The sequence below is a fragment of the Schistocerca piceifrons genome, unplaced genomic scaffold (assembly GCF_021461385.2).
Source record: "Schistocerca piceifrons isolate TAMUIC-IGC-003096 unplaced genomic scaffold, iqSchPice1.1 HiC_scaffold_2345, whole genome shotgun sequence".
NCBI classification, from domain to species: Eukaryota; Metazoa; Arthropoda; class Insecta; order Orthoptera; family Acrididae; genus Schistocerca; species Schistocerca piceifrons.
In genome coordinates, this window is record NW_025728279.1 from 1,887,595 (window position 1) to 1,901,583 (window position 13,989).

Here is a 13,989-nt window from a genome sequence, read left to right on the forward strand (position 1 = left end):
TAAAAGATTCACTCTTCTTGTACTTACGTCGGCATTGCGCATTTTGTATTCAATTCCGATGCAATTACTGTGTTTCATGATAAATGTGAAGTTCCAAGGGATAAAGTAAACCTGCACAGGTGCATCGGAATCTAATACTGGTCTCCCAGGAGCCGCTCAAACCACAAACCCTTAGAAGATTCACTCTTCTTGTACATGAGTCGGCATTGTCCCTTATGTATTCCATCCTGATGCAATTTCTGTGTTTCATGGTCAATGTGATGGTGCGAGGGATATGGTAAACCTGCACTGGTGCATCGGAATCTAATACTGGTCACCAAAGAGCCGCTCAAAGCACAAACTCTAAGAATATTCCTTCTTCTTGCACTTAAGTTGGCATTGTGCATTTTGTATTCAATCCCGATGCCATTTCTGTGTATCATGGTCAATGTGAAGGTCCAAGGGATACAGAAAACCTGCACTGGTGCATCGGAATCTGATACTGGTCTCGCAGGAGCCGCTCAAAGCACAAACTCTTAGATGATTAACTCTTCTTGAACTAAACTCGGCAGTCCCTTTTGTATTCGGTCCCGATGCAATTTCTGAGTTTCATGGTCAATGTGAAGGTCCAAGTGATACAGTAAACCTGCACTGGTGCATCGGAATATAGTACTGGTCCCCCAGGAGCCGCTCAAAGGACAAACCCGTCGAAGATTCACTCTTCTTGTACTTAAATCGGCATTGTCCCTTTTGTATTCAATATCGATGCAATTTCTGTGTTCCATGGGCAATGTGAAGGTCCAAGGGATACAGTAAACCAGCACCGGTGCATCGGAATCTAATACTGGTCTCCCTGGAGCTGCTCAACAAACAACCTCGTAGAAAATTCACTCTTGTTGTACTTAAGTCGGCATTGTCCCGTTTGTCTTCAGTCTCGATGCAATTTCTGTGTTTCATGGTCAATGTGAATGTCGAAGAGATACAGTAAACCTGCACTGGTGCATCGGAATCTAATACTGGTCTCCAAGGAGCCGCTCAACACACTTACTCTTAGAAGATTCACTCTTCTTGTACTTAAGTCGACATTGTATCTTTTGTATTGGTCCCCATGTATTTTCGGTGTTTCATGGTCAATGTGAAGGGCAAGGGATACAACAAACCTGCACTGTTGCATCGGAATCTAATACTTGTCTGCCAGGAGCCGCTCAAAGCACAAACCCTTAGAAGACTCACTCGTCTTGTACTCAAGTCGGCATTGTTCCTTCAGTATTCAATCCAGATGCGATTTCTGTGTTTCATGGTCAATGTGAAAGTTCAAGGGATACAATAAAAATGCACTGATTCATCGGAATCTAATACTGGTCTCCCAGCAGCAGCTCAAACCACATACTCTTAGAAAATTCTCTATCTTGTACTTATGTCGGCATTTTACATTTTGTATTCAATCTCGATGAATTTTCTGTGTTTCATGCTCAATGTGAAGGTCCAAGGAATACAGTAAACCTGTACTGGTGCATCGGAATCTAATACTGGTCTCCCAGGAGACGTTAAAGGCACAAACTCTTAGAAGACTCACTCTTCTTGTACTTACGTCGGCATTGTACTTTTGTATTCAATCCCGATGCAATTTCTGTGTTTCATGATCAATGGGAAGGTCAAATGTCTACAGAAAACCTGCACTGGTGCATCAGAATCTAATACTGGTTTCCCAGGAGCCGTTCAAAGCACAAACCCCTAGAAAATTAACTCTTCTTGTACTTAAGTCGGCATTGTCCCTTTTGTATTCAATCCCAATGCAATTTCTGTGTTTCATGGTGAATGTGAAGGTCGAAGGGATACAGTAAACCTGCACTGGTGAATCGGAATCTAATACTGGACACCCATGAACCGCTCAAAGCTCAAACTCTTGAAAGATTCACTCTTCTTTTACTTCAGTCGGCATTGTCCCTAATGTATTGCATCCCGAAGCAATTTCTGTGTTTCATGGTCAATGTGAAGGTCCAAGGGATACAGTAAACCTGCACTGGTGCATCGGAATCGAACACTGGTCTCTGAGGAGCCGCTCAAAGCACAAACTCTTAGAAAATTTACTCTTCTTGTACTTTAGTTGGCATTGTGTATTTTGTATAAAATCCCGATACAATTTCTGTGTTTTAAGGTCAAATTGAAGGTCCAAGGGATACACTAAACCTGCACTGGTGCATCGGAATCGAACACTGGTCTCCGAGGAGCCGCTCAAAGCACAAACTCTTAAAAAATTCACTCTTCTAGTACTATAGTCGGAATTGTCCCTTTTGTATACAATTTCGATGCAATTTCTGTTTCCTGGTCAATGTGAGGGTCCAAGCGATAGAGTAAACCTGCACTGGTGCAACGGAATCTAATACTGGTCTCCCATGAGTCGCTCAAATCCCGACTCTTAGAAGACTCACTCTTCTTGTTCTTAAGTCGGCATTGTGCCTTTTGCATTATTCCCGATGCAATTTCTATGTTTCATGGTCAATGTGAAGTCCAAGGGATACAGTAAGCCTGCACTGGTCCATCGGAATCTAATACTGGTCTCCCATGAGACGCTCAAAGCACAAACTCTTAGAAGACTCACTCATCTTGTTCTTAAGTCGGCATTGTCCTTTTTGTATTCAATCCCGTTGCGATTTCTGTGCTTCTTGGTCAATGTGAAGGTCAAAGGGATACAGTAAACCTGCACTGGTGCATCGGAATTTAATTCTGGTCTCCCAGGAGCCGCTCAAAGCACAAACTCTTACAAAATTCGCTCTTCTTGTACTTGAGTCGGCATTGTCCAATATGAATTCCATTCCGATGCAATTTCTGTGTTTCATGGTCAAATAGAAGGTCCAAGGGATACAGTAAACCTGCACTGGTGCATCGGAATCGAACACTGGTCTCCAAGGAGCCGCTGAAAGCACAAAGTCTTAGTAAATTCACTCTTCTTGCACTTAAGTTGGCATTGTGCATTTTGTAATCAATCCCGATGAATTTTCTGTATTTCATGGACAATGTGAAGGTCCGAGGGATACAGTATACCAGCACTGGTGCATCAAAATCTAATACTGGTCTCCCAGGAGCCGCTCAATGCACAAACCCTTAGAAGATTAACTCTTCTTGTACTGAAGTCGGTATTGTCCCTTTTGTATTCGATCCCAATTCAATTTCTGTGTTTCATGGTCAATGTGAAGGTCGAATGGATACAGTAAACCTGCACTGGTGCATCGGAATCTAATACTGGTCTCCTACGAGCCGCTCAAAGCACAAACTTTTGATGATTAAATCTTCTTGTACTTAAGTCGGCTGTCCATTTTGTATTCAATCCCGATGCACTTTCTGAGTTTTATGGTCAATGTGAAGGTCCAAGGGATACAGTAAACCTGCACTGGTGCATCGGAATCTAATATGGGTCTCCAAGGAGCCGCTCAAAGCTCAAACCCGTCGAACATTCACTCTTCTTGTACTAAAGTCGGCATTGTCTTTCTTGTATTCAATCTCGAGCAATTTCTGTGTTTCATGGTCAATGTGAAGGTCCAAGGGATACAGTAAGCCAGCACTGGTGCATCGGAATCTAATGATGGTCTCCCTGGAGCTGCTCAACAAACAACCTCTTAGAAAATTCACTCTTCTTGTACATAAGTCGGCATTGTCCCGTTTGTACTCAATCTCGATGCAATTTCTGTGTTTCATGGTCAATGTGAACGTCGAAGGGAGACAGTAAACCTGCGCTGGTGCATCGGAATCTAATACTGGTCTCCCAGGAGCCGCTCAAAACACTAACTCTCAGAATATTCACTCTTCTTGCACTTAAGTCGGCATTGTATCTTTTGTATTGGTGCCCATGCCATTTCTGTGTTTCATGGTCAATGTGAAAGTCCAAGGGATACAGCAAACCTGTACTGGTGCATCGGAATCTAATACTGGTCTCCCAGGAGGCGCTCAAAGCACAAATTCTTAGAAGATTCACTCTACTTGTATTCAAGCCGGCATTGCGCCTTTTTTTTTCAATCCCGCTGCGATTTCTGTGTTTCATGGTCAATGCGAAGGTCCAAGGGATTCAATAAATGTACACTGGTTCATCGGAATCTAATACTGGTTTCCCAGGAGCAGCTCAAATCACAAACTCTTAGAAAATTGAATCATCTTGCACCAATGTCGGCATTGTCCATTTGTGTTCAATCCCGATTAAATTTCTGTGTTTTATGGTCAATGTGAAGGTCTAAGGGATACAGTAAACCTGCACTGGGGCAACGGAATCTAATGCTGGTCTCCCAGGAGCCGCTCAAAGCCCAACCTCTTAGACGATTAACTCTTCTTGTACTTAAGTCGGCAGTACTTTTGTATTCAATCCCGTTGCAATTTCAGAGTCTCAAGGTCAATGTGAACGTCCAAGCGATACAGTACACCTGCACTGGTACATCGGAATCTAATACTGATCTCCCAGGAGTCGCTCAAAGCACAAACCCGTCGAAAATTCACTCTTCTTGTACTTAAGTCGGCATTGTCCGTCTTGTATTCTATCCCGATGCAATTTCTGTGTTTCATGGGCAATGTGAAGGTCCAAGGGATACAGTAAACCAGCACTGGTGCATCGGAATCTAATACTGGTGTCCCTGGAGTTGCTCAACCCACAACCTCTTAGAAAATTCACTCTTCTTGTACTTAAGTCGGCATTGTCCCGTTTGTATTCAATCTCGATGCAATTTCTGTGTTTCATGGTCAATGTGAAGGTGGAAGGGATACAGTAAACCTGCGCTGGTGCATCGGAATCTAATACTGGTCTCCCAGGAGCCGCTCAAAGCACAAACTCTTACAAGATTTACTCTTCGTGTACTTAAGTCCGCATTGTTCCGTTCGTATTCAATCCCGATTCGATTTCTGTGTTTCATGGTCTATGTGGAGGTCCAAGGGATACACCAAACCAGCACTGGTGCATCGGAATTTAATACTGGTCTCCCATGAGCCGCACAAAGCACAAACTCTTAGAAGACTCACTCTTCTTGTTCTTAAGTCGGAATTGTCCCGTTTGTATTCAATCTCGATGAATTTCTGTGTTTCATGGTCAATGTGAAGGTCGAAGGGTTACAGTAAACCTTCGCTGGTGCATCGGAATCTAATACTGGTCACCCAGGAGCCTATCAAATCACAAACTATTAGAAGATTCACTCTTCTTGTAGTTAAGTCGACATTGTATCTTTTGTAGTGGTCCCCATGCAATTTATGTGCTTAATGGTCAATGTGAATGTCCAAGGCATACAGTAAACCGGTACTGATGCATCGGAATTTTATACTGGTCTCCCAGGAGCAGCTCAAACCACAAACTCTTAGAAGATTCGCTCCTCTGGTAGTCAAGCCGGCATTGTGCCTTTTGTATTTAATCCCGATGCGATTTCAGTGTTTCATGGTCAATGGGAAGGTCCAAGGGATACAATAAACCTGCAATGGTTCATCGGAATCAAATACTGGTCTCCCATGAGTTGCTCAAACCACAAACTCTTCTCTCAACTTGCACTTATGTCGGCGTTGTCCATTTTGTATTCAATTCCGACGAAATTTCTGTGTTTCATGGTCAATGTGAAGGTCCAAGAGATACAGTGAACCTGCACTGGTGCATCGGAATTTAATACAGGTCTCGCAGGAGGCGCTCAAATCACAAACTCTTACAAAATTCACTCTTCTTGTACTTGAGTCAGCTTTGTCACTTATGTATTCCATCCTCATGCAATTTCTGTATTTCATGGTCAATGTGAAGGTCCAAGGGATACATTAAACGTGTACCGGTGCATCGGGATCTAATACTGGTCTCCCAGGAGCCGCTCAAAGCAGAAACTCTTAGAAGACTCACTCTTCTTGTTCTTAAGTCAGCATTTTCCCTTTTCTATTCAATACCGATCCGATTTCTGTATTTCTTGGTCAATGTGAAGGTCAATGGGATACAGTAAACCTGCACTGGTGCATCGGAATTTAATACTGGTCTCTCTGGAGCCGCTCAAAGCACAAACTCTTACAAAATTCACTCTTCTTGTACTTGAGTCAGCTTTGTCACTTATGTATTCCATACTCATGCAATTTCTGTATTTCATGGTCAATGTGAAGGTCCGAGGGATACGGTAAACCTGCACTGGTGCATCGGAATCTAATACTGGTCTCCAAAGAGCCGCTCAAAGCACAAACTCTTAGAAAATTCACTCTTCTTGCACTTAAGTTGGCATTGTGCATTTTGTATTCAATCCCGATGCAATTTCTGTGTTTCATGGTCAATTTGAAGGTCCTAGGGATACAGAAAACCTGCACTGGTGCATCGGAATCTAATACTGGTCTCCCAGAAGCCGCTGAAAGCACAAACACTTAGATGAATATCTCTTCTTGTACTTAAGTCGGCAGCCCCTTTTGCATTCAATCCCGATGCAATTTCGAAGTTTCATGGTCAATGTGAAGGTCCAAATGATACAGTAAACCTGCACTAGTGCATCGGAATCTAATACTGGTCCCCCAGGAGGGGAGCAAAGCACAAACCCTTAGAAGATTCACTCTTCTTGTACTCAAGTCGGCATTGTTCCTTCAGTATTCAATCCCGATGCGATTTCTGTGTTTCATGGTCAATGTGAAGGTCTAAGTGAAACAGTAAACCTGCACAGGTGCATCGGAATCTAATACTGGTCTTCCAGAAGCCGCTCAAAGCAGAAACTTTTAGATGAATAACTCTTCTTGTACTTAAGTCGGCAGTCCCTTTTGTATTCAATCCCGATGCAATTTCGGAGTTTCATGGTCAATGTGAAGGTCGAAGGGATACAGTAAGCCAGCACTGGTGCATCGGAATCTAATACTGTTCTCCCTGGAGCTGCTCAACGAACAACCTCTTAGAAAATTTACTCATCTTGTACTTAAGTCGGCATTGTCCCGTTTGTATTCAATCTCGATGCAACTACTGTGTTTCATGGTCAATGTGAACGTCGGAGGGATACAGTAAACCTGCGCTGGTGCAGCGGAATCTAATACTAGTCTCCCAGGAGCCGCTCAAAACACTAACTCTTAGAAGAATCACTCTTCTTGCACTTAAGTCAACATTTTATCTTTTGTATTGGTCCCCATGCAATTTCTGTGCTTCATGGTCTAACTGAAGGTCCAAGGGATACAGTAAACCTGCACTGGTGCATAGGAATCGAACACCGGTCTCCGAGGAGCCGCTCAAAGCACAAAGTCTTAGAAAATTCACTGTTCCTGCACTTAAGTTGGCATTGTGCATTTTGTATTCAATCCCGATGAATTTTCTGTGTTTCATGGTCAATGCGAAGGTCGAAGGGATACAGTAAACCTGCACTGGTGCATCGGAATCTAATACTGGTCTCCCAGGAGCCGCTCAAAGCACAAACCCTTGGAAGATTCTCACTTCTTGTACTTGTGTCGATATTGAATCTTTTGTATTCAATCTCGATGGAATTTCTGTGTTTCATGATCAATGTGAAGATCCAATGGTCACAGTAAACCTGCACTGGTGCATCAAAATCAAATACTGGTCTCCCAGGAGCCGCTCAAAGCAAAAACCCTTAGAAGATTAACTCTTCCTGTACTTGAGTCTGCATTGTCCCTTTTGTATTCAATCCCAATGCAATTTCTGTGTTTCATGGTCAATGCGAAGGTCGAAGGGATACAGTAAACCTGCAATGGTGCATCGGAATCTAATACTGGTTTCCCAGGAGCCGCTCAAAGCACAAACTTTTGATGATTAACTCTTCTTGTACTTAAGTCCGCAGTACCTTTTGTATTCAATCCCGATGCACTTTCTGAGTATAATGGTCAATGTGAAGGTCCAAGGGATACAGTAAACCTGCACTGGTGCATCGGAATCGTATACTGGTCTCCCAGGAGCCGCTCAAAGCACAAACCCGTCGAAGATTCACTCTTCTTGTGCTTAAGTCGGCATTGTACCTCTTGTATTCAATCCCGAGCAATTTCCAGTTTCATGGTCAATGCGAAGGTCCAAGGGATACAGTAAACCTTCACAGGTGCATCGGAATCTAATACTGGTCTCCCAGGAGCCGCTCAAAACACAAACTCTTAGAAGAATCTGTCTTCTTGATCTTAAGTGGGCATTGTCCCTTTTGTATTCAATCCAGAGGCAATTTCTGAGTCTCATAGTCAATGTGAAGGTCCAAGCGATACAGTAAACCTGCACTGGCGCATCGGAATCTAATACTGGTCTCCCAAGAGTCGCTCAAAGCTCAGACTCTTGAAAGATTCACTCTTCTTGCATTTTAGTCGGCATTGTCCCTTATGTATTCCATCCCGATGCAATTTCTGTGTTTCATGGTCAATGTGATGGTCCACGGGATACAGTAAACCTGCACTGGTGCATCGGTATCGAACACTGGTCACCGAGGAGCCGCTCAAAGCACAAACTCTTAGAAAATTCACACTTCTTGTACTTAAGTTGGCATTTTGTATTTTGTAATCAATCCCGATGCAATTCCTGTGGTTCATGATCAATGTGAAGGTCCAATGGTTACAGTAAACGTGCACTGGTGCATCAGAATCTAATACTGGTCTCCCAGGAGCCGCTCAAAGCAAAAACCCTTAGAAGATTAACTCTTCCTGTACTTGAGTCAGCATTGTCCCTTTTGTATTCAATCCCAATGCAATTTTATTGTTTCATGGTCAATGCGAAGGTCGAAGGGATACAGTAAACCTGCACTGGTGCATCGGAATCTAATACTGGTCTCCCAGGAACCGCTCAAAGCACAAACTTTTGATGATTAACTCTTCTTGTACTTAAGTCCGCAGTACTTTTGTATTCAATCCCGATGCACTTTCTGTTTTTCCTGGTCAATGTGAAGGTCCAAGGGATACAATAAACCTGCACTGGTGCATCCGAATCTAATACTGTTCTCCCAGGAGCCGCTCAAAGCACAAACTCTTAGAAGATTCGCCCTTCTGGTACTTAAGTCGGTATTGTCCCTTTTGTATTCAATCCCGATACAATTTTTGTGTTTCATGGGCAATGTGAAGGTCCAAGGGATACTGTAAACCAGCACTGGTGCACCGGAATCTATTACTGGTCTCTCTGGAGCTGCTCAACCCACAACCTCTTAGAAAATTCACTCCTCTTTTACTTAAGTCGGCATTGTCCCCTTTGTATTCAATCTCGATGCAATTTCTGTGTATCATGGTCAATGTGAAGGTCGAAGGGATAGAGTAAACCTGCGCTGGTGCATCGTAATCTAATACTGGTCTCCCAGGAGCCGCTCAAATCACAAACTATTAGATGATTCACTCTTCTTGTAGTTAATTCGACATTGTATCCTTTGTAGTGGTCCCCATGCAATTTCTGTGTTTCATGGTCAATGTGGAGGTCCAAGGCATACAGTAAACCTGTACTGGTGCATTGGTATCTTATACCGGTCACCCAGGAGCCGCTCAAAGCAGAATATTCACTCTTCTGGTACTCAAACGGGATTGTGCCTTTTGTGTTCAATCTCGATGCGATTTCGGTGTTTCGTGGTCAATGTGAAGGTCCAAGTGATACAATAAACCTGCAATGGTTCATCGGAATCTAATACTGGGGTCCCAGGAGCAGCTCAAACCACAAACTCTTAGAAAACTCTCTCAAATTGTACTTATGTCGGAATTGTCCATTTTGTATTCAATTCCGATGAAATTTCTGTTTTTCATGGTCAATGTGAAGGTCCAACGGATACTGTAAACCTGCACTGGTGCATCGGAATCTAATACTGGTCTCCCATGAGCCGCTCAAAGCACAAACTCTTAAAAGATTCACTCTTCTTGTACGTAAGTCGGCATTGTGCATTTTGTATTCAATCCCGATGCAATTTCTGCGTTTCATGGTCAATGTGAAGGTCCAAGATATGCAGTAAACCTGCACTGGTGCATCGGAATTTGATACTGGTCTCCCAGGAGCCGCTCAAATCACAAACTATTAGATGATTCCCTCTTGTTGTTTTTATGTAGACATTGTATCTTTTGTATTGGTCCCCATGCAATTTCTGTGTTTCATGGTCAATGTGAAGATCCAAGGGATACAGTAAACCTGTACTGGTGCATCGGAATCTAATACTGGTCTCCCAGGAGCCGCTCAAAGCACAAACTTTTAGAAGATTCACTCTTCTTGTACTCAAGTCTGCATTGTGCCCTTTGTATTCGATCCAGATGCAATTTCTGTGTTTCATGGTCAATGTCAAGGTCGAAGGGATTCAATAAACCTGCACTGGTGCAACGGAATCTAATACTATTGTCCCAGGAGCCGCTCAGGGCAGAAACTCTTAGAAGATTCATTCTTCTTGTACTTAAGTCAGCATTTTGCCTTATGTATTCAATCCCGATGCAATTTCTGTGTTTCATGCTCAATGTGAATGGCCAACGGATACAGTAAACCTGCACAGGTGCATCGGAATCAAATACTGGTCTCCCATGAGCCGCTCAAACACAAACTCTTAGAAGACTCACTCTTCTTGTTCTTAGGTCGGCATTGTCCCTTTTGTATTTAATAGCGATGCGATTTCTGTGTTTCTTGGTCAATGTGAAGGCCAAAGGGATACAGTAAACCTGCACTGGTGCATCGGAATTTAATACTGGTCTCTCTGGAGTCGCTCAAAGGACAAACTCTTACAAAATTCACTCTTCTTGTTCTTGAGTTGGCATTGTCCCTTATGGATAGCATCCCGATGCAATTTCTGTGTTTCATGGTCTATGTGAAGGTCCGAGGGAAACGGTAAATCTGCACTAGTGCATCGGAATCTAATGCTGGTCTCCAAAGAGCTGCTCAAAGCACAAACTCTTAGAAAATTCACTCTTCTTGCACTTAGGTTGGCATTGTGCATTTTGTATTCAATCCCGATGCAATTTCTGTGTTTCATGGTCAATGTGAAGGTCCAAGGGATACAGAACACCTGCACGGGAGCATCGAAATCCAATACTGGTCTCCCAGGAGCCGCTCAAAGCACAAACCCTTCAAAGATTCACTCTTCTTGTACCTTTGTCGTTATTGTCCCTTTTGTTATCAATCCCGATGCAATTTCTGTGCTTCATGCTCAATGTGAAGGTCCAAGTTATACAGAAAACCTGCAGTGGTGCATCGGAATCTAATACTGGTCTCCCGGGAGCCGCTCAAAGCACAAACTCTTAGATGATTAACTCTTCCTGTACATAAGTCGGCAGTCCCTTTTGTATTCAAACCCGATGCAATTTCTGAGTTTCATGGTCAATGTGAAGGTCCAAGTGATACAGTAAACCTGCACTGGTGCATCGGAATCTAATACTGGTCCCCCAGGAGCCGCTCAAAGCACAAATCCGTCGAAAATTCACTCTTCTTGTACTTAAGTCGGCATTGTCCCTTTTGTATTCAATATCGATGCAATTTCTGTGTTTCATGTGCAATGTGAAGGTCCAAGGGATACAGTAAACCAGCACTGGTGCATCGGAATCTAATACTGGTCTCCCTGGAGCAACTCAACAAACAACCTCTTAGAAAATTCACTCTTCTTGTACTTAAGTTGGCATTGTCCAGTTTGTCTTCAATCTGGATGCAATTTCTGGGTTTCATGGTCAATGAGAAGGTCCAAGGGATGCAATAAACCTGCACTGGTTCATCACAATCTAATTCTGGTCTCCCAGGAGCAACTCAAACCACAAACCCTTAGAAAATTCCCTCATCTTGTACCTATGTCGGCATTGTCCATTTAATATTCAATCCCGATGAAATTTCTGTGGTTCATGGTCAATGTGAAGGTCCAAGGGATAAAGTTAACCTGCACTGGTGCATCGGAATCTAATACTGGGCTCCCAGGGGCCGCTCAAGGCACAAACCCTTAGAAGATTCACTCTCCTTGTACTGAAGTCGGCATTGTTCCTTCAGTATACAATCCCGCTGCGATTTCTGTGTTTCATGGTCAATGTGAAAGTCCAAGGGATCCAATAAAAAGGAACTGGTTCATCGGAATCTAATATTGGTCTCCCAGGAGCAGCTCAAACCACATACTCTTAGAAAATTCTCTCATCTTGTACTTATGGCCGCATTGTCCATTTTTTATTCAATCTCGATGAATTTTCTGTGTTTCATGCTCAATGTGAAGGTCCAAGGAATACAGTAAACCTGCACTGGTGCATCGGAATCTAATACTGGTCTCCCAGGAAACGCTAAAAGCACAAACTCTTAGAAGATTCACTCTTCTTGTACTTACGTCGGCATTGTTCCTTTTGTATTCAATACCGATGCAATTTCTGTGTATCATGGTCAATGTGAAGGTCTAAGGGATACAGTAAACCTGCACTAGTGCATCGGAATCTAATACTGGTCTCCCAGGTTCCGCTCAAAGCACAAACCCGTCGAAGATTCACTCTTCTTGTACTGAAGTCGGTATTGTCCCTCTTGTATCTAATCCCGAGCAATTTCTGTGTTTCATGGTCAATGTGTAGGTCCAAGGGATACACTAAACCTGCACTGGAGCATCGGTACCGATCACTGGTCTCCGAGGAGACGCTCAAAACACAAACTCTTAGAAAATTCACTCTTTTTGTACTTTAGTGGGAATTGTTCATTTTGTATACAATTTCGATGCAATTTCTGTGTTTCCTGGTCAATGTGAAGGTCCAAGCGATAGAGTAAACCTGCACTGGTGCAACGGAATCTAATACTGGTCTCCCATGAGTCGCTCAAAGCACAAACTCTCAGGAGACTCACTCTTCTTGTTCTTAAGTCAGCATTGTGCCTTATGCATTATTCCCGGTGCAATTTTTGTGTTTCATGGTCAATGTGAAGGGCCAAAGGATACAGTAAACCTGCACTGGTGCATCAGAATCTAATACTGGTCTCCCATGAGTCGCTCAAAGCACAAACTCTTAGAAGACTCACTCTTCTTGTTCTAAAGTCGGCATTGTCCATTTGGTAATCAATCCCGATGAGATTTCTGTGTTTCTTGGTCAATGTGAAGGTCAAAGGGATACAGTAAACCCGCACTGGTGCATCGGAATTTAATACTGGTCTCCCAGGAGTCGCTCAAAGCACAAACTCTTACAAAATTCACTCTTCTTGTACTTGAGTCGGCATTGTCCCTTATGTATTCCATCCCGATGCAATTTCTGTGTTTCGTGGTCAAATTGAGGGTCCAAGGGATACAGTAAACCTGCACTGGTGCATCGGAATCGAACACTGGTCTCCCAGGAGCCGCTCAAAGCACAAACTCTTAGAAGATTCACTCTTCTGGTACTGAAGTCGGCACTGTGCATCTTGTATTCAATCCCGATGCGATTTCTGTGTTTCATGTTCAATATGAAGGTCCAAGCGATACAGTAAACCTGCACTGGTGCATCGGAATCTAATACTGGTCTCCCAGGAACCGCTCAAACCACAAACTCTTAGAAAATTCTCTCGACTTGTACTTATGTCGGCATTGTCCATTTTTTATTCAATCCCGATGAAATTTCTGTGTTTCATGGTCAATGTGAACGTCCAAGGGATACTTTAAACCTGCACTGGTACATCGGAATCTAATACTTGTCTCCCAGGAGCCGCTCAAAGCACAAACTCTTACAAGATTAACTCTTCTTGTACTTAAGCCGGCAGTAGCTTTTCTATTCAATCCCGATGCTATTTCTGAGTTTCATGGTCAATATGAATGTCCAAGCGATACAGTAAACCTGCACTGGTGCATTGGAATCTAATACTGGTGTCCCTAGAAATGCTCAACCCATAACCTCTTAGAAAATTCACTCTTCTTGTACTTAAGTCGGTTTTGTCCCGTTTGTATTCAATCTCGATGCAATTTCTGTGTTTCATGTTCAATGTGAAGGTCGAAGGGATACAGTAAACCTTCGCTGGTGCATCGTAATCTAATACTGGTCTCCAAGGAGTCGCTCAAAGCACAAACTCTTAGAAGATTTACTCTTTGTGTACTTAAGTCCGCATTGTTCCCTTCGTCTTCAATCCCGATTCGATTTCTGTGTTTCATGGTCAATGTGGAGGTCCAAGGGATACAGTAAACCTGCACTGGT